This window comes from Rousettus aegyptiacus, unplaced genomic scaffold (genome assembly GCF_014176215.1).
Source record: "Rousettus aegyptiacus isolate mRouAeg1 unplaced genomic scaffold, mRouAeg1.p scaffold_m13_p_17, whole genome shotgun sequence".
In the NCBI taxonomy this organism is placed as follows: Eukaryota; Metazoa; Chordata; class Mammalia; order Chiroptera; family Pteropodidae; genus Rousettus; species Rousettus aegyptiacus.
The window spans coordinates 16,627,027-16,648,413 of record NW_023416292.1 but is presented as its reverse complement, the minus strand read 5'-3'; positions in this window follow the sequence as shown (position 1 = coordinate 16,648,413).

Sequence of the window (21,387 nt, the reverse complement as noted above, 5' to 3'; positions counted from 1 at the left end):
CTAAGAATATTCAAAAATTAACAATATAAGAGTCACCAAATCAAGACTACCCTCTGACTACTGAGCAGGAAAAATACAGATAAATCCGCATTGGACACTGGTAAACCTGCAGGAAGTCAGGAAGAAAGATACTTCAGAAAGATACTTCAGAAAGAAAAGCCGGATTGCTACAAAGAAATGACATCTAGAATGACAGCAGACTTCTCACCAGCAACAAAGAAGATAAATGACAATGACGTTTTGTCCTTGAAATGCTGAGGGAAAATAAATGTGAATCTAGAATTACAGACATAGTTAAAAGAGTAGGGACAAAATAAAAGTAATTTTCAGTCACAAAAAAAGACAAAGAATGTATAGGCATACCTCATTTTATTGTACTTTGCTTTATTGTTTCACAGATGATTTTGGTTTTGCTTTTGTTTTTTACAAATTGAAGGCAAGACCCTCCGCCAGCAAAAAGATTACAACTCGCTTTATTGCTATACTCACTTTATTGCTGTGGTCTGGACCTGAAGCCGCAGTTTCTCTGAGTTGTGCCTGTAATATCCAGATAGCTTCACTAAAAGATGCAGAAAAGGATGTATTTTAGCAAAAAAGAAAGTGAATACGCAGGGAAAACATGGAATGCAAGAAATAAAAAATGAGAACAGAAAACAATTTAAGTCAACAAATTTAATTAACTACTGGCCATTTTTAAAATGACATTTATATATGTTTAAAAAAACGTGTAAAGCTAAACTTTAGACAAGAACAAGATAGGATGTAAGAGTTATATTAAATGGAAAAGCATGCTCAGCTCATATAATGTTCAAAAGAAAGATAAAAGTACTTAAAAACTTGAAATTATAAATGTTTATAAAGTTGAACTTTTTAAGAGTAGGGAAAACTGCCGATAAAAAAATAATACTACAGTCTTTATATTCTAAACCAATGGCAGAAATGTAAGAGATTGATGATAGGAATACAGAAAATGTATGAATCTACATAAGGCAAGAAGGGAAAAAATTTTTAAAAAGCAAGGGAAAGATAATAAAAACACAAAATGGAAATATCTAAACAGCTAATGGCGTCAGGGAGGACTACATCAGAGGCTTCAACTAAATCCATAATGTTTTAACAAAAAAATATGGAAGTAAGTATAAGGGAAATGTGAAGGTTTAATAAGTTTAGGAGTATATATGAATGTTAATAATTTACTCCTTATTTTATATATATATATATTTGGAAATTTTGTATGGGCCAAAATTATCAAGCTCACAAAATCCATGATTTTTATTCCCTGGGCTAACCACGCAGTCTGGCAAGAGCCTCTGCCCTCCCCAAAACACATATTTGGTTCATCAATATTCCAAAGATTGACCCACTGTCTTACTCCTATGCAAGCAGACAGAGTCAACTTTTCCATGGTCGCACAAGGCGAAAGAAAAGTCTCTAACGTGAGCCGCGAACCTCACAGATTTCTTTGTCCCCGTGACAGAACCAGAGTTAGAACTCGGCTCACTGTCCGAGAAGCACCACGTCACCCCTGTGTGTGGCACCGGCTCCGCTGTGTTTCCCATGAGCAGAAGACGAATGTGTCGCTTTACTCCACCTAATGAACATCTCAATCTTCTAATAAACACCCTAATAAAGAAAAATTGAAATTTAACTCACTTTTATTATCCCAACTGACATGTCGCAAGGTCTTAATTGGGCTGAAAACAGCTTCCAATAATACTCTCCTTAATTGATTCATTAAGGGGGCTCCTACTGAGACAGAAGTGCTAGTTTCAGGGATAAGAATAAAACAGAGCCTCGATCCCCCACTGAGTGGTGATGATCCCTCTGCCATCAACTCCCTGGGCCACTGAGGAAGATGTCATGAGTGTCCAAAGCCCGGATTCATTCTTCTAGTCTCAGAGAGGGCACCAAATTGAAACACCATCTCCACGTACTCGCCACACCCTCGGGGGTAAAAAGAGAAAGATGGAGCCTCTAGGAATTCTCTTACAGTATGAGATGAATCTGCAAACAAACAACCAGACAGGGCGATGCATTGACGGCAAGAGATTAAAGCTTTTTATAAGATTGAACAAAAGTTACCGCATCCCAGCATGGTTGGCCGGGGAGGGGAGGGGCAGGTGCAGCGGCAGGAAGGCATAAGAGGAGCAAATGAACATCATCTGTTTGCAGGGGAAGGTGGTTCTGAGCATATTACACAGATAATATAGTGTAGTAATTAAAGGCACGGGATCTGAAGTCACGAAGACCTGGAAGTCTGTCCTGTTCTTCCACTTACCTGGGGCAGATGAACCCACCTGAATCCCAGCTCCCTCAGCTATAAAACAGGGATGATAACATAAATCTACCACAGCAGCCAGAGGAGGTCAGGTGATAGCATCGTTATCTCTGAGCCTCCGAAGGCTCTTCACTGCATTCCTACACTCTGACCCCAACGTGGCCTCTCTAAAGTCATTTCCTGCTGTGCTCCCCCAATTTCCTCCACACTGTGGCACCCCCTCCCCTTGCCACTCCTCAAATACCTGGGAAGCTCTCACCTCCAGCCTTGGCTGGTGCCTTCTCCTCCAGCTCTCTGTGTGGCTCACTATTTCACCTCTGTCAAGTCTTTGATCCTACGTCACCTATATCCATGGCCACCCTGCTTAAATTACAAATTGTCCCTCTGCTTACTCCAAACACCCTTTTCTCTACTCTTTTTCTTTTTTTTATAGTACTTATCACCTTTTAGCATATCATGTAACTCACTTGTGATTTCTATTGTTTATTCTCTCCCGCTGTTTCGTTCATTGATCTCTCCCAAATTCTTGAAACAATGAAGAGCACTGAGCAGGTGCTTAATTTTTGTTTCATGAAAACCTCATAAGATTGTTCTGATGATTAAATTAGATAATGCATACAAAGCGCTTAGCTCAATGCAGGCACGCAGAAGCATTTAGTAAATATTGTTATCACAGTGGTTACTATGATTCTGACTATTATTATTTTCTATCCAACACGAGGATATTATTAACTAAGTAGGCCATGGTTCTTCCCGATATTGCTTCCTGGAGATGGAAGGCCTAGATTTAATTAACTAGAGTTTTCTGACACTGTAGGACATCTTGTTATATGTAGATGGCACTCTCCAGTGATTAAAGGTACTGGGTCACCTGCAGAGCCCACCTCTACCCCATCTATTCTGCCAAAATGCACAGGGCTGGGAGCAGCTGCTAGGTCAAAAATGTGTATCAAGGTATATCTAGGAGCTGCTGTTCTTTCTTGTTCCTTTAGGACTGTACTACGCATAAATACCAACTTGACAGCACCTGCATTACAGCAAGAGGCTAGAAAGGGTTTTATTTTATGTCTAACAAAGGGTAAGCAAGGAAACAGGGAGAGGGATTGTCTGACTTGCCTGCTGGAGTCCCCAGAATTTAAGCCTCTACCATACTGTCCAAGACATTTGTGTTTCTGTCCAGGAAAAGAACAGCAAGCATCTGCCCACCTCATACCCTCCTAGACACAAATGAGATGCCTTCTTCGTTGAACTCCTAGGGGCTCCTGTGATAAAGCACTGTCCTGGGTAAATAATGAATGGAACAGACTCATTAGCTCCAAGTTCAACTGCATCGTCTGTTTCCTGAACATGAAGGAAGACAGGAGCAGCCAAGGCAATGAGCCGTTCAGCACTCAGAGCCACAGCTCGCGCTCCACTTCTCGGCTGATAATCCACGTGAGGAGCACATGGCAGCCACGATGCCAAATGCGGGTTTGTGTGTGTTTTCTTTCCCATAGTGGCTAGCTACCTTTGCACCCTGCAGATGGCCCCATGCAAAACAAAACAAAACAAAACAAAACAAAACAAAACAAAAACAAAAACAAAACAAACGAACAAACAAAAAAAACAGGTTCCTGCACATGAAAGAACTGAAGGAGCCATCAGCTGGGCCATCCACAGGGACTTCAGGAGGCTGGAAAGGACCGTGGTTCAGAGGCACAAGCACCTGGGTAAGAAAGTGCTGTGTTCAAATCCCGAATCTACCAATTAGCATCTGTGCGATTTTAGTCCAGTTACTTTATCTCTCTGGGCCTCGGTTTCCGCACCTATAAAATGTGATGATGATAATACCTGATAAAGTGGAGGATTAAATAAAATCAATGAGCATTGATTCTGAGCCTTGTTACAAATGAGTTTTAGTTACCATGTGCAAAGTATTCTTAAGAGAAAGGAAATCATAAAATGTCCATAAAAAACAAACAGACAGACAGACAGATAGATAAATAAATAAAACTTTGGGAAGTTACAGGCTGATCATGATGGCCTATAGTCTAATCATAGATGCTAAGTACAAGCAAGGATATGCAAACAGTAATGGGAAATATTCAAGGTCAAAGGCCTTTATCGTACTTCAAATTATATAAAGCAACACACTGGAATTTCCAAGCCTTTAGCTGTCCATGAAAATTGCTGGTATAGCTTCCAGGACACTGAGTTTAATTCAGGAACCATTTGATAAATGTTTACTCACTTTCACAGAGAGAGGAAATCTGGGGAAGGAGAGAAGTCATCCATAGTGTCGAAAAAAAAATAGCTTCGAGTCTGGAGCGTAATAAGTGCTCGATAAATATTACTCCATTTTTTGGAGGGTAGAGGGTCTAAAAGGAACAAAATGATAGAATGCCATTGTATTCGATCATTCATTCATTCAAAAAATATTTTCGAGTAGCTACTAAGTTAGTCAACGATATTTATCGGATCCAGGCCCTAGCTCAGCCACTAAAGATACAACAGTGAGAAACGCAGACAAGGTAACTCTGTTATCACAGGCTTACAGTTTAGTGGATAATAGTGACCAACGTATAATAGGTGCTTACTATGTGCCGGGAAGTGTTCTGAGTGCTTTACCTGTATTAACTGACTTAATATTTATAACCACCCTTGAAGTACATTGATATTATCTGCATAGGACAAAAGAAGCAATTTAAGCACAAATTAGTTAAGTAAACTGCCCAAGGTCATAAGGCCACTAAGAATCAAACTAGGGTTTGAACCCAATAAGACGGACTCCAGAGTCCATTCTCTGAGGCATCACATATATTGCCTTCTTACGACTACTAGATAATGAGCTCTTTCTAGGTAGAAAATACATCTCATTCATTTCTGCATCTCCAGCTAAGCACCTGGCTTTTGAAAATGCTCAATAAACGCTTACTGCTGGAGTGGAGGACAGATTTTACTTGGGGCATTATAGCTACTCTTTTTGTCAGCCTCATGACACTTCTCTATAAACCCTAAATATATAGTGAAAATATACTATCCTTCCTCTGTATAGAGAATATTATTGATCTTCTGTCCATAGGCTATTAAATGTAAGGCTGTTTTTCCAGAAATGGTGATGAATTTTCTTTGAACCGCTTACATTTCAGAGTGATCTGGCAGGGACTGAACTATATTTTTTAAGTCCAAAATATGTGGCACCAAAGAGACAAAATACCCAACACTTCTGCTATTTTAGTCTGGAAACCACTAAAGGACCCCAGCTGCATTCGACATATCTCCGCCAAAGCCTGAGTTCCCCCAGTTAAACACCTCTAATGCCTCACTATTCTCATGACTGTCAGTGGGTGAAACTAGCTGAAGTCTAGGTAGGCCACAACTGAAGAAGATGACAGAGACAGCTCCTACATTGCAGGAGATGGGGACAGACAGAGAAGCTTTCTGGGCGATGGGGATTGACAGTTTAGTCCAGCTAGCTAATCTGCACTGGTATTTGATCAGTAAGAATTTTAATAATTATTATTCCATTTCATTAATTGTATTTATGTATTGTATGAACTATGTTTATATTTTATATCAATCATATTATAAATATAGTATATTATTATTATTATGACAAATGACATTTATTCAGAAACTCCACTAGGTTCTCATTTTTTCCACATTATCTAACTTAATCCCTTTAACTACCATGGATAGTAGTGTTACAACCTCTATTTGTTAAGGAACAAACTAAGTTCCTTTAACAAAGAAACCCAAAAATGCAGTGGTTTAAACAAGATAGTCTCCCCATTGTGTAACAATTTAGAAGAAGTATTGTATACAGTCTAGACTGCTGTAACAAAGGCACAAAAAACTGTGACTTAATATCAAAGTTTCTCTTCTACATAACAGCCCAGGACTGGGAAGGCAAACTACCACTACAACAGGAAGCTTCCATTTTTAGAAGTAAAGTGGATCCTTGACCCCTCCCATCGTGTTTCAGTCAGCAGAAGGTGGAAAGGAACAATGAGAAAGCACGCGCGTTTCCTTTAAGGACTCGATCCAGAAGGGGCATATGTCATTTGTGTTCCATTTGTTGGAACTTGTTTATAGAGTTGTTAGGAAGAAATTGAAAAACCATACCAAACATTCGAAGAAGATTAATACCTGTCCTTTTCAAACTCTTCAGAAAAACTGAAGTTGGAAAACTTCCAAACTTATTTTATGAGGCCAGCATTACCCTGATACCAAAATTAGACAAGAAAGAACACTGCAAAAAAAGAAAGAAAGAAAGAAAGAAAGAAAGAAAGAAAGAAAGAAAGAAAGAAAGAAAGAAAGAAAGAAAGAAAGAAATGTACAGGCCAATATCCCTGATGAACATATATACAAAAATCCTCAAGAAAATATTAGTGAACTGAATTAAACAATACAGTAAAAGGATCATATACCATGATGAAGTGGGATTTATTTCAGGAATGCAAGGATGGTTCAACAGCTGCAAATCAATCATTGTAATATACCACATTAACAAAATGAAGAAAAAAAATTATGTGATCATCTTACCAGGGGAAAAAAAATTTGAACAAGTTCAACATTCATGATTTAAAAAAAAAAAAAAACTCTCAATAAAGTGGCTACGGATGGAACATACCTCAAATAATAAGGGTCATATATGACAACCACACAGCTAATATCATATTTAATGGTAAAAATCTGAAAGCTTTTTCTTTAAGATCAGGAAAAAGATAAGGTTGCTCACTCTCACCCCTTTTATTGAACATGGTATTGGAAGCCCCAGCCAGAACCATTAGACGAGAAAAAGAAGAAAAGTCATCCAAATTGGAAAAGAGGAAGTAAAAGTGTCCCTATTTTCAAACAACATGATCTTATACATAGAAAACACTTAACACTTTGCCCAAAACCTGTTAGAACTAATAAGAGAATTCACCAAAGATACAGGGTACAAAATCAATATCAAAATATATGTTGTGCTTTTATATTCTAACAATGAACTGGTAGAAAAAGAAAAAAAAAGAAAATAATCCCATTTATAATTGCATCAAAAGGAACAGAACACTTAAGAATAAATTTAACCAAGGAGGCTAAATACTTATATACTGAAAACTATAAGACACTGATGAAAGAAATTCAAGAAGACACAAATAAATGAAAAGGTAGTCTGTGATCGTGGATTGGAAGAATTAATATTGTTCAAATGTCCATACTACCCAAAGGAATCTACAGATTCAATGCAATCTCTACTAAACTTCCAATGGCATTTTTCATAGAAATAGAACAAACAATCCTGAAATTTGTGTAGAACTACAGAAATCCCGAAGAGCCAAAGCAATCATTAAAAAATAAAAATAAAGCTAGAAGCGTCATGCTTCCTGATTGTAATCTATGTTACAAAGATATAGGAATCAAAACAGTATGGTATCAGCATAAAAACAAACACATGGATCAATGGAACAGAATAGAAGGCCCAGAATTAAACCCACACATATATGGCCTATCAATTTACAACAAAAGACCCAAAAATATACAAGAAGACAGTCTTTTTGATAAATGATGTTGAGAAAATGGGACAGCCACATACAAAAGCATGACACTAGATCACTACCTTATATCACTCACAAAAAAATCACCTCAAAATGGACTTGAAATATAAAGCCTTAAACCATAAAACTCCTAGAAGAAAACATAGGTGGTAAGCTCTTTGATATCAATCTTGGCAGTGATTTTTTGGACCTGACTCCAAAGGCAAGGGGCATAAAAACAAACGTAAGCAAATAAGATCACATCAAACTAAAAGTCCTGTGCACAGTGAAAGAAACGATCAAAGAAATGAAAAGGTAACCTACTGAATAGGAGAAAATATTTGCAAATTATGTATCTGGTAAGGGGTTAAGATCTAAAATATATAAAGAACTCATACAACTCAATAACAAAAACAAACAAACAAGCTATTAAAAACTGGGAAGAGGATCTGAATAGATATACAGATGGCCAATAGGCACATGAAAAGTCACTCAACATCACTATCAGGGAAATGTAATCAAAACCACAATGAGACATGACCTCACATCTGTTAGAATCAAACAGACAAGGAATGATAAGAATTGGTGCAGTTGTAGAGAAAATGGAAGCCCCATGCACTGTTTGTAGAAATGTAAATTGTTAAAGCCGCTATAGCTAACCATATGGAGGTTCCTTGAAAAAAATAACAATAGAATTGCCTTATGATCCAGTAATTCCACTTCTGGGTATTTATCAGAAGAAAATGAAAACACTACAGCATTATTTACAAGAGCCAAAATATGTAAACAACCTAAGTATTCATCAATAGATAAATGGATAAGGATGTGGTATATATATATAATGAAATACTACTTAACCATAAAAGAGAAAGATTTATCATTTACAACAACATGGATGGACCTTGAGGGTATTACGCTAAGTGAAATAAATCAGACAAAGAAAGGCAAATACTATTTGATTTCACTTACATGTGGAGTCTAAAAAAAGCAAAACAAAAAAAAAAGTAAAAAAAAAAAAAAGACTAAGATACAAAAAACAGATTAGTGAGGATGGGTGAAATGAATGAAGGGGATCAAGAGATTCAAACTTTTAGTTATAAAATCAATAAGTCATAGGGATATAATGTACAGCAAGGGGGCTACAGTCAATAATATTGTATTACTCTGTATGGAGACAGATGGTAAGTAGAGTTATTGTGGTGATCATTTTGCAGTGTATACAAATATCAAATCATTATGTTGTACACCTGAAACTAATATATTCTATGTCAATAAGAAAAGAAAACCAGATGCCTCAAGTAAGAGATTTAATAAATGTCCGTTTCTTTTTCTTCCCTTTTTGATGCCAATATTGTGAAAGTGAATCCTAGTGTTATTATCATCTGAATTATTATTCAGCAAATATTCACTACTTGCACTTCCTACTAAGGACAGAGTAGATTTCCCTGTTACACTGATGTCAGGTTCAGCCATGTGCTTTGCTTTGTCCAGTAGAATGTTCATGACTATGATACAAGCAGAGGCTTTAACTATGTTGTATGCTTCAACTGGGATAGTGCTCCAGTGACAGACTATAAAAAAAGCTTATAAATTGTTACTGTCCCCTTTTCCACCTGGGCCAAAAGCAAACACATGTGGAACAGAACTGAGCCCTAAATGCAGCCTGAACCTAACCCCAGTCAATGTGCAACCTAACGTGGAGCCACTTGCTGGACTCAGCCTACGTCAGCTGAGTGACGACCATCCAGGAGGCCAGTGAATGCGAGCACAAGTGCGTGTTATTCTAAGTCATGAGTTTGGGGCTAATTTATTATACAGCATTAGTGTGGCTATGGTTGGCCAGCACAGAACTCAGTATCAGAAGTAGAATGATGCCATAGTGAAAACCTAAAATATGCGATGGTAGTTCGGTGATTAGGCAGTGGATGACGAGGAGACTGTTGTGGAAAGCGAGGGGCATGTCAGCCCACGCTTCAAAGCGAAGCGCTGGCAAAATCTCGTCCGTGAGATCAGGCGGAAGAGCGGGGAGGGGATTACAAGTACAAATTTCCAGTTATAAAATGCATCCAAATAACGTACAGCATAGGGAATACAGTCAACAATATCATGCAACTGTGGACAGGGACAGATGGTTACTAGACTTAACATAGTGATCACTTGCAAGATGTATTATCATCTGAATTATAATAATAATAACACAAATGTCGAATCACTATGTTATACATCTGAAACTAATTTAATATTTATGTCATCTATAATTTAAAATAAAATTTTAAAAATAAATAAATGTAAAGATATGCAAAAAAAAATTTAGAAAGTTTCATTCAAAAAGAAACCGCATCTGTGATAACTTGAAAGACAGAAAATGTGCTAATTAATTTGAAGCATGAGGCAAAGAAGTATATCGACAGGATGTTGATAGTGTAATTTGGTTGTTCCTAGCTGGATAAGGTGTTGCAAGACAGAGTTGAGTTTATTGAAGAACTGACCAGTTTTTTTTTTTAGCAAAACTGAAAGAGAATAAAGCAAGCCCCAAAATTCCAAAAATTGCAGGTCTGAAAAGTGAAACTATTTTTCGCCTCTCCATCTCATCAGCCTCAGGACAAAGACTAAGTCAAGGGTGAGGTTGTCACAGCCTTTGTTACAGCTTGTGAAAGAACTGGAAACTATGCCTATCAGTTCTTTTTAGCTGAGCAAAGTACTCTTAGAGAGATAGACAGTACCATCCCACAAAGGCCGAATAGACCCAAGGTAGCCAAAACGAAGTCTCGAGAGAGAGAGACAGGTCTCGAAATGAATCACAAATGTACCTAACATGGAGTCGACTGAAATCAAATACAGGTAACACAAAACTTTTGAGACATCTGTATAGGTAAAATGCAGTCAACTTGAGACTAACTGTTTGAGATATAAAAAGATCTCCGGCCCCCAAAATTCATGGCCTCCAGCAGAACACAGGCTGGAAAAACTGCTGATCCAGGGAGGAAGACATTCTCCAAAGTTCTCTTCAGAAGTGGCCGTGCATGGCGGATGATGGAAAAGGAAGGACCTCTTGGAAGCTGGAGACAAAAGACATGGAAAACAATGAGCCAGTGGGTCAATCCCAGGGAGCAGAGCTAGGACCTCATCCAGAGGTCAGTGAACTGGTCTGTCTGCCACCAAAGTTAGTAAATAAAGTTTTATTGGAACACAACTACACCCATACATGTACACATCCTTCTCTTCTTCAAATGGGAGTATGTATTGCAGTTATTGCTCCTGTTAACATTGTATGTTGTGTGGTTAGAAAACAAATAACTTGTCTCTTTATTTTATAAGTGTCTCAGCCAATAGGAGCCATACGCGGATTTTGTATAATTTCAAGATTTTAGACTTCGAGCCTTTTGTAGATTGGATGCGACATTTAAGGGTTTGGGAGTGGAGGTCTGTATATTTTGCAGGACAGAGAACAATGAATCAGAGACTAGACTGTGAACGCTTGCTCTATTATGCACTCCCCTTCCCTTCCTATTGTGGGTCATGTATCCTTCCTCGCTGTGTGGACTTGGCCATGTGACTTGCTCTGGCCAATGGACTGTCACCAGGCATAGTGGGAATGGGGACTTTAAATGGGTTTACGTGGTTTATCATAGATCCTATATTCCAGCAATCTGCTACAAGAAAAGCATCCTCTTCTATCTGGTGCTCAGAATAAACACACACGGAACATATATGAACCTAAGACACAGGCTTAAGCTAAATCCTGCCAATCTGAAGACCCATAAGTGACCACATAAACACTCACTGTGAGCCACTGAATTTTCAGATGGCTTGTTGCACAACATTATTTTACCAATCGCTAATTGATACACAGGGCTCCCATAAAATGATGAGGTTGCTGGAATCTAGTAAATTGCACTTTAGTTTTGAAATCGAAAGCCCTTGGTTCAAGTCCCGGCTCTGCCACTTACCTGCTATTTAATTGGAGGAAGTCATTATGCCCTTCTGAGTCTCAAGGTTTTTCTAATTGTAAAATGAGGATAATAACCTAAATCAGAGGGTCATTCTAAGATTAAATAAGATGACATAATTCAGTGTGTTTTGTAAATACGAGAAAGTGTACGATACAAGATATTTTCACTGTTAACTTCACTTCACATAAAACGGCCCTGATGTTTTCAGTTGGTGGCGAAAAGGGTGTTACGCCATTTCTGTCCTGTGACCTTGAAAGGTGGCCTTGCTAAGTTTGAAAAGATAAATATCTGTAAGCTATTAGGATTGTGGTATTTTAATAATTCTGTCTTGATTTTGTTTATCTGATTTCCAGATTTTTCTGTAATGAACATATGTAATTTTATAACAACAACAAAAAAAAACATTGTGAAGGTTGTTCTTTTAAAAACTGATTATGCTGCCCAAGCTTGACACTGCGTAGCCCTATCCCCTCCCCGACCCTTCCCTCGTGTGGAATATATGATGTCACCAATGGTAGCGACCTAAGTATTAGACTAAAAAGGAAGCTGAAGGAGGGAAAAGTCAGAATGCTCCCCTGTCTGTACCCCCGCAAACCACTGAAAAGCCCAACCAGTCAGATGGATTCCCAGCAGAGAAGGAACCTCCATTAGAAAGAAAAGGCTGTATTAGAACGGTGTCTACCTAATTGTTTTCTGTGGGCTCCAGTGTGTCACACAAGTAGAGTCGTGTCTGCAACGTTGCAACCCTATTATTTAGCGCTCATGTCAAAATGATTTTCTTTCCCCAAAAATGACAAAGAGAAGAGGGTGGGTTTCCTAGAAATGGCTCTAAACTGTCTCACTGAATCCCAGAGGATGGAGCCGTGAGGGCACACACGCTGTCCACCAGGAGAGGTGGGGACAGGCCAAACCAATAACACTGATGATATTCGTTTGTCCCACAAAGACGGCCAGCTCAGGTGTCTGAGGAGGATTATTTGAGAAATAAATCTACCCACACCTTTCCTCTCAATCCTCCAGCCAAGGCGGCAGAATCCACTAGGAATCGGATCTCAGCCTGCTTCCCAGCAGAGCAGCCACGCTGGGCAATGATGCCACCCAACAGAAGCATTGATCGGATTGTGCAGCACAGGCTGTCATGGGCATAGGGTGCAGGACCCAAGGGCTTTCTTGGAAAGGAGAGACGGCCCTCCCCGGGGCGGGGTGGGGAGTCAGACACCTGTGAGCAGAGTCCTTCCTGAGGCAGAGCGATCACAGCGACCACCTAAGAACCAACATCTAAGGGCTGCTGTCCTGCTTGCGGACACCCGTGGGCACAGAACTGGAGAAAGCGACAAGCCGCAGAGGACAGAGAAGCAGAGATGGCGATGCTACAGCTGGTCTTCACGGTGACCTCTGCTTGACTGAGAAAAGATAGAGGCCTCAGACCACTCGTTCCCCCGGAAAGCATTTGTCGGCCACCTCCCACATGCTTGCACCAGGCTGGTCGCTCCGTATTCGAAGTTAAATAAGAGACAGGCCCTACTCTTAAACTTTGTACACCCCGTCACGCCTAGCACGTCACAGGGGCCCAAGAAGTGTTCGCTGACTGTTCCCTTGTCATTCAGCGTTTTGTGGCCTCTTTTCTCTGCCCTCCGTAGCACTATTTTTTTTTTTTAACTCTTAATGAACACTCACAGTGCTCTGAATGTTAGTTACTGGTGCATATTTTATTTCCCCTCGACACAATAGGAGTGCTGAATATAGGATCTGTGTATTCTTGTCATTGCATCTGCTCAATAAATATTTGTTGAAGGCATGACTATGGTATCATAACTAGTATGTCACCACCACCCACAACCATCATCAAAATAGAATGGGAGGCCGAGAGCCTGCAACTGTGGGAGAAAGCATGCTGGGTGAGGAGGAGTCCAGAGACCTGCCTTCTAACGGAAGCTGCTGGCATTAACCGGCTGAGTGACCGCGGACAGCTACCTGAGTGTCTTGTGCTTAGCTGTAAGAGGGAGGAGGGGGTAGATGTTCTCCAAGCTACCTCCCAGCCTTCAGATTCATCGTCGCAGTCGTAGGTTGCAGATGACATTCCCTGAGCAGCCGGCATGTTTCAGGCACTCCGATAGGAACTCCGTCGGTATCACACGCATCCTCTCCCGTCATCCTCAGGATGACCCTCTGAGGCATCGTGATTGTCTCTATTTTACAAAAGGGAAGGAGGCCCAGAGAAGCTGGGTCACTTTCCACACGGCGGTGGGCTAGGGATTAGAACCCAAGTCTGGCCAACCCTGGAAACCCACACTCGGCCACTGGGCCACACCAACCCCTCCCTCTCCCACAGCCATGCCTCAGGCTGTCCGCACGTCTCCTCCTGAACAACTTCATTTTCCATTATTGGCTATTTTTTAAGAAAATTGCTAGGAAATACACTTGGCAGAGAGAGGCCCAGTAGGCAGGCTTTGCATATCTGACGCTGGTGGGCAGTGAATTCTCTTACGGTTCCCAAGCCTCCTCGGCACTCAGCAAATCACAAGGAATCCTAACTTAGGGAAGAGAAACCCAGTAAGGAGTTACAGGGAGTGCCGGCCACGGCCCGGGAACAAGACGGTCTGAGCCCCATCTGAGAGACTGTCTGAAAAGGCGAGAAAAGGAAAAAATGTTATTTTGTTCGAGGAACTTGGGGGAACGACGAAGTTCCAGGTCCATCTGACAGAGGCGTCTGTTCCTTCCCCTCTACGTGTAAAGCATGGAGAGGAACGAAGTTTACTCTCCAACAGACAACAGTGCTGCAAGGCCGTGGCCAGTTTCAGGAGGACATGGTACCTCACGCACCGGCCTCCAGATACCGAAAGCGTGTGTGGCGACGATCGGTGGAACTGATCCAAGAACTTGGGACAGAATCAAAAAAAAAAAAAAACTTCTTAACAGGAACATGCTTTTATAAGGAGCCAGAAACATCAAATGAAGCCAGAAAAATCAAATAAAGCCCTAAACCTCTTTTAAAATTGTACCTGAATTTTCAAAAAACGATAAATAACAACAGTAGAATCAAGTACTGAATGATAAATCCACCCCTCCTCCCGCCCCCCCCCCACATGTGATAGATAATATACACACGTTACTGGAAGAAGAAAGGAATGGCAAATTCGGATCACATTTAGAAAGCAAAAGCTATTGAGGAATTTAGCAAGAGGGAAGAGTCGGATTAATTAACAGCAGGCAAGTAAAAGGGCCTCCCTTGTAAACCAAACGGCCTTAGACGACTAGGAAAAAAATATGAGATGAAGTTTGGAGGAAGGTTGAATGGATTTTTAATTGTTTCAAAGAGAAATTTACAAGTGGAAATCCAGGGTTTGCGTTCTTTTCGTAGGTTCTCTCTCTCTCTCTCTCTCTCTCTATTTCTCTCTCTGTCTCTCTCTCTCTCTCTCTATTTCTCTCTCTGTCTCTCTCTCTGTCTCTGTCTCTGTCTCTCTCTCTCTCTCTCTCTCTCTCTCTCTCTCTGTGTGTGTGTGTGTGTGTGTGAGAGAGAGAGAGAGAGAGAGAGAGAGAGAGATTTTCTTGGTGACAGAAAAGTGGAAGCGAGTGGCAAGGTGGCTGCTGGGCCCGTGGTGAGAGGAAGTGCCACTCCAGCTCCCAGCAGACGAGCGCAGTGAGCCTCCCTATTAGTATCGGGCAAAAGATTCCCAGATACATCTAATCCTGCACAAAGGAGCCAAGGCACAGAAAGGCAGCTCGCTCTGAGGCAAATGACTTTTTTTTTTATGCTTAAATCCCTCCTCCACACACACCCCCTCTCGGAAATGCTGAATCGTTCGAACATTGGGCACAATGGGGAAACGGGCAGGTAGAGACTTAGGTTGGTCACCGGCGAGCAAAGCCTGGCGGCCCCCCACTGCCTCTCTGGAGCTCTATGGCTATGTCCACCCAGCGCTGTCCCTGCCTCTGAGCTGGGCTCCTAGCAAACTTGGCCAGTGTCCCTGGGCCCTGAGGTGAACTTGAACACCAACTGCTGCTACGGCTTCACGCCGCCCCTAAGCTGGCTGGGAAAGGAGCCCCTTTCGGGCCTGCCCTGCAAAGCTGAGCCCTCAGCATGGCGGCCGACACCCACGACAGGTCCAGGGGCGGCTGCTGAGATCAGATGCATTGTGAGGCCATTTCGAGGTATTTCCTTAGCTGCTTCTAAAAACAATAGCTTTCTATCTCCCCATCTCTGGAGATCATGATCCACCCACGCCGCCAAAATTCAAATGTAATTTATTAGAAACACTGAAATGTGTGATTCTACACACGGTGTGTGAGGCAAGAGGCGGGGCCTCCGGGAGGCCTTGTATGTTTCCCTCGGGGCTTTACAGTCACACCCTGGTGTTTTCAAAACTCTGTGAAGAGATTTCACAGATGAACAGAAACAGAGATAGGAGGGAAGGGAGAGTAGGAGGAAGGAGGGAAAAGGGGAAGAGAGGCAGAGAGGCAGGGGGCCTGAAAGAGGGAGGAAGGGGAGGCAGGAAGGCAGGTACCCTGCGGGGTTGATGCGATGTCCCCAGCTTGAGGCTCCAAGACCTCGCCTTGAGCACAGTAACACTGCCACCTAGAGGCTTAGAAGTGCCTTCCTGAACTTGTACGCGAGTGTGCGAGGTTGATTTACCTGTGTGAGAAAGCTTTGAAAAGGGGGAGGTCGATGATGGCAGGCTGGGGGGAGTGTTACCAAAGACTTCACCATCTAACCATTTCGAAGTGGCTAATATTTATTAGGCACCTACTATGTGCCGGGGACTGAGCGGAGTGCTGAGAATTCCAACACAGAAAAGACAGCCCTCTGCTCAAGAATCTCAATCTAAGGAGGAGACAGACATACAGAAATGCGGACTGGGATAATTACCATAACATGCAAAAGCACAGTGCTCACAGTAGATGTGAGAGTAATGCCAGGCTGAAGAATGTGTATTTTTTAAGCAGTACAAGGACGGGGCTTCGTAACTGCTTTGTTCAGCCCCTAGAAGAACATTGGCATTTAGTAGTTGTTCAGTTAGCATCTGAGAAATGAATGACTGTAACAGGAAGCCAACAAAGATTTTGGAGAAAGAGAGTAATTGGATAACGTGTACGTTTCTGAAAAATGTAACTTGAAATAATCTGTAGAGAGGCTCCCGTGGACATCTACTGCCAACGTCCGGGTAACGTGGGCCTGACCTAAGGCACAGTGTGGGGAATGAAGGTGCTGGAATGGCCATGAGCAACTCTGTCGAAGTAGAATCTAGAGGTTTTCAACACCAGTACCCAGTGTCTGTGCTGAGCCTGGGCCATGGCCTGGCCAAGACAGAGGACACAGTCGGAGGAACAACGCTAGGGAGAAGATAATGAGTTCAGGTTGAGAAACAGAAAGTTTCAGTTTCTGAAAGCGACTCCGTGGCGATGCCCAGCAGGCAATTATAGGTGGCGGGGGGCTCTGGGACACCCTCGCACACGCCCCGACACACACGTATTCACCTGAGCCGAGAGCTACTGCCGTTCTGGTATTTTCTTTTCCTAGTGTTGAAGATGGGGTGAGCCTGTCGCAACCTTGAGACTAAGCTGTAGTCTATGCTTTGGTGGAGCCAGAGGTGGGAGGGAGCACCCTTGTCTCCCCATCTGGAAAATGGGGATCGCTGTAAGGGTCAAAGCAGCCAACCCAAGTGAAGCGCTTATCCCAGTGTCTGGCGTAAGACAGTTACAAAGCGTTAGCTTACAATCTATAGGAAGACTGTAGGATGAAAGTTCGAAGCCCAGCTCATCCACTTATCATCTGCATGACCTTGAACAGGAAACCTGGCCTCTCCGAGTCTTGGTTTGCTCATGTGGCAAATGGGAAGAGTGCTATTTGCCTCACAAGATAAAATGAGACAATGCACTTAAAAGTTTGTAGACTCGTATCAATTTATAAATGTTTGGTATGATTTAACAAATGGAAGAACGGAGGTGGAAGAACCTCTGAAATCCTTCCAGATACTGTGGTTCTAGGTAAGCATGCATCTTTTTTTAACACCCTTCGCCCCAAAGAAAGATTCTTCTCTGCCTTCGTTTAGCAGGAAATTCCTCGCCCGCCCCCTTTCTGTGTTCTGAACATGCTTTTATCGTCACACGTTTCCTTTATCCCACCTTCAACTGAGATTTAAAAAGAAATCTTTGAATCTCCTCCAGCTGGTAGAACCACTGGGGATCAGAGCACATTTGTTCTTCTACATATTTCTCACATGGCTGGCCAACCAAACTCACGCTGGTCATGTGAATTAATAGGAAATGGGGTCTCTATAAAGGAGACAGAGATAATCATGGCAGAGGAAGGGGAACGAATAAGGCTCTTCAGCTTCCGACCCACGGAGAGTGTTCTGTTTGCTCTTTGCCCTGGGATTCCCTCTGGAACATACCTGTCGTGAAAGGCCAAGTACCCGGACAGCTGCTGGCTTTAGCCTCGTGGCCATCAACCCACCTCTGCATCTGTGTTTAGGTGATGGGAGAATCACAGAATCACTGGGCTGGAACTGAGGGGAATGAAATAAGACGTGACATCCTTCAGCCCGATTGAGAGCGCAGCACGGGAAGTCTTTTTCCAGGGTCAGTGACCAGCAGGTGTTTAGCTTCGGCTTCTTCCCATCCGGGACGCGGCGCTCGCTGGTCCGTGAGGGGCTCATCCCACCAGCGGGTGGAGGGAATCCATCTTTAGAAGGCCGTTCCATGGAAGCCGAACTCCTGACAGCTCTGCTCATGGCACTCAGAGCCGCCCTCTGGGGCTACACAGAACATGCCACCTCTTCACCTCAGCCTTGTCTTCTCTAAGAGCAGTGGCCCTCGTTCCCTCAAGATGTGCTCATACAATGTATTCTGCTGTCTGAATAAAAACTGCATCTACCAAAAAAAAAAAAATGATTCAAGATCTCATTGGTATCCAGCAACCCAAGATGGCCATCGTGGATTAATTAACTCTCTCGGGTACGAAAACTTGTACTAGGTGATGACAATGGAGCCCCCCGCCTCCCCGTCTACGGAAGGGTGGCATCTGTGTGTGACGTTTTCTGAGCTATCACAGGCTTGAGGGTGACCGAGGAACTATTTCATACTACCACAGCTCTACCAAGAAGGACAACCATGACCACAATGTTTAGAGAAAAGTTTGAGGCATTTATGACTTATCTCAGATCAAATGAGGTAGCACCTCCCTGGCCCTTTACCAGTTCTGTTCGTGGCACCATCTCGTCTCAGGCAGCCAGTCCTGGAGACGGGGACCCGACTTCCAAGGCTCCTTCTCCACCCCTCGCACATCCGGTAAGTCGCCTCCTCCCATCCCTTCTCCGCCTGTGCAGCATCTCCTGACTTCACTGCTCTTCATTTGACTGCTTCCACGTGCCTCTGCTCAAATCCGTCTTGTGTTCAGAAACATGGAATGATTTCCAAGTTTCCTGACTGAAAAAAAATACATAAAATCTTGAGCACAGCCCTCAACGTCCTCCAAAATCTAGCTCTATTCCAGCCTAGTCTTCCAGAACTCTCTATATGGGTCAGGGTTCCACCAGGAAATAGATGGCATGCACACTAAAACCTTCGATATGGAGAATTCACTCAGGGAACTTCTTACAGGTGTGCGAGCAGCGTTTAAGGGAAGGAAGGTGAATCTGGCAGGAACCAGCAAACAATGGGAAGCCACAACCGCCACTTGGCTTGAAGGCATAAGGGTGAGGGACAGTGATACCAGATCCCTGTGAGAGCTGCACCTGAAGGAAGATGAGCCTGTGACAGAAGTGTCACTAGAGGACAGTAGGACTGGAGCTCTGACAGCACCTCGACCAGCTGGAAGGGGGCGGGGAGCCGGAGTGGGAGGTGAGAATAAATTACCCGTCCTTTCCTTCCTTCCATCCTCTCCTCAGGGCAAGGCAGTCTGTGTGATGGAACCACGGAAGCTGGCCTCCTGGGGCACAGAGCAGAGTCGAGAAAGGCAAAGAATAAAGAACAGACAGAAGGGGCATCAGGAGAATAACCCATCCATTCCCTCGCTGGCACCCTATTTCAATCAAACATATGAGCTGTTTCCTAATTGCATACACAATTTCCTGATCTTGTGCCTTTGTTCACAGCACATCCTCTCTTTCTGACACCCTCCCCCTGCAGGGGAGACTTGCTCAGGGTCATTCGAGAGTCGCTGAGGGTTATACCTTTATTGAAGAGATTCTTGCTCCATGCCTGAGACACACAACATAGATGAGAGAATGAAGGATAAAGGAGGAGTGTAGCCACTGTGGGCAAAGCCCCAAAGCTGGGGCTCGTCAGCTGGGAGGATGCTCTAAGGAATCTCGACGGGGTCTCAGTATACTCTGCTCGAAAGAGGAGAAGCAGGCACTGGACATAAAAATGTGGACCCGCGTGTAGTGACGTCTGTCATTGGCAGCCAGAAGGCAAAGCCTGTCTCTCCGTAGCACCTCTCACACCTCGGGTCAGGGGCTCAGAGCAGGGCCGCTTGGAAAAGTGGGGCTCCAGGTCCTGAGCCCTCTTGAGCCAAGCGCCCCGCCCCGGCTGCCAACCTCCTGGGCCCTCTGAATTGACCAGTGAACAGTGAGGCCGGACCTTCACTTAGCAATTCTTTTCAGAGCAAAGGTTTACCCCCCTGCACAGTTCTTGCCCTTTGTCAAGAAAGAGAAAAGATTCAACCCAGAGTGAATTTCTCGCAGGAGCAGATGCCGCCCGGAGCACACTCAGCAGTATTTGTCTGAACCCTGCTCCTGCTTCACAAAGGCGGGAGGCCTCTGCTGTCACCTAATCAGGGCCACCCCGGGGGCTGGAGCTTGGTTTCCAGCCTTCAGAGGGCCGGAGAGCCGTATTTCCTTCCAAGGAGGGTGAGCAGGGCAAGGCAGTGGCATCCGGGTATTCTAGATGGAGCTAGAAAGCTGGCAAATGCTCCTGCAGTCATGCTGAACACTTTTAGAAAAAAATCAGGAAGGTTCAGGAGGAAGCTTCTTATTTATGTATTCAATGGACATTTGCGCTTAGTCTGGTAAGATTGCATGGATTCAAATCTTGTCTACATCATCAAGTAGCCGTGTGATTGTGGGCAATTTCGGTGCTCTGTCTGTGCCCCTCTGCTGCGAGACCTAAATGAATTCATGTTAAATAATTAGCACAGTATCTAGCATACAGTAAGAGCTCTTGAGAAAAACATCTCCATTTTTAGATGAGGATATTGAGGTGAAAGGTGGTTATATAATTTGCCCAAGGTCATTCAGTAAGTGCTAGAATTTAGATTTAAAGAGTAGCAATAAATGAGTAAAACAAAAGATAAATTCATAATCACAGCTGGTAAGAAATGCTATGAAGAAAATGAAAAACATACAGTGATAGAGCGGAGGGGCCACTGGGAAGGGTGGCCAGGGTGTCCCACGGTGACACTTGAATCAGGAGAAGCAATCAGGCATACGGGGGGCCAAGCGGGGGAGTTCCAGGCAGAGGGAACAAGAGTGAGAAGATCTGAAACTGAAACGAGGTTAGAGTGGCTAGAATGAGGTGACTTAGAAAGAAGGGGAAGTGGGGTGACCCTGGAACAGACGCCTGATCCATACTGTGGCAAGACCTCCTAGGTCCTCGGATCCAAACGCAACAGGAAAGGCAACCTGATCGGGATGTTTTCATGGCGTGAGCCTTGAAT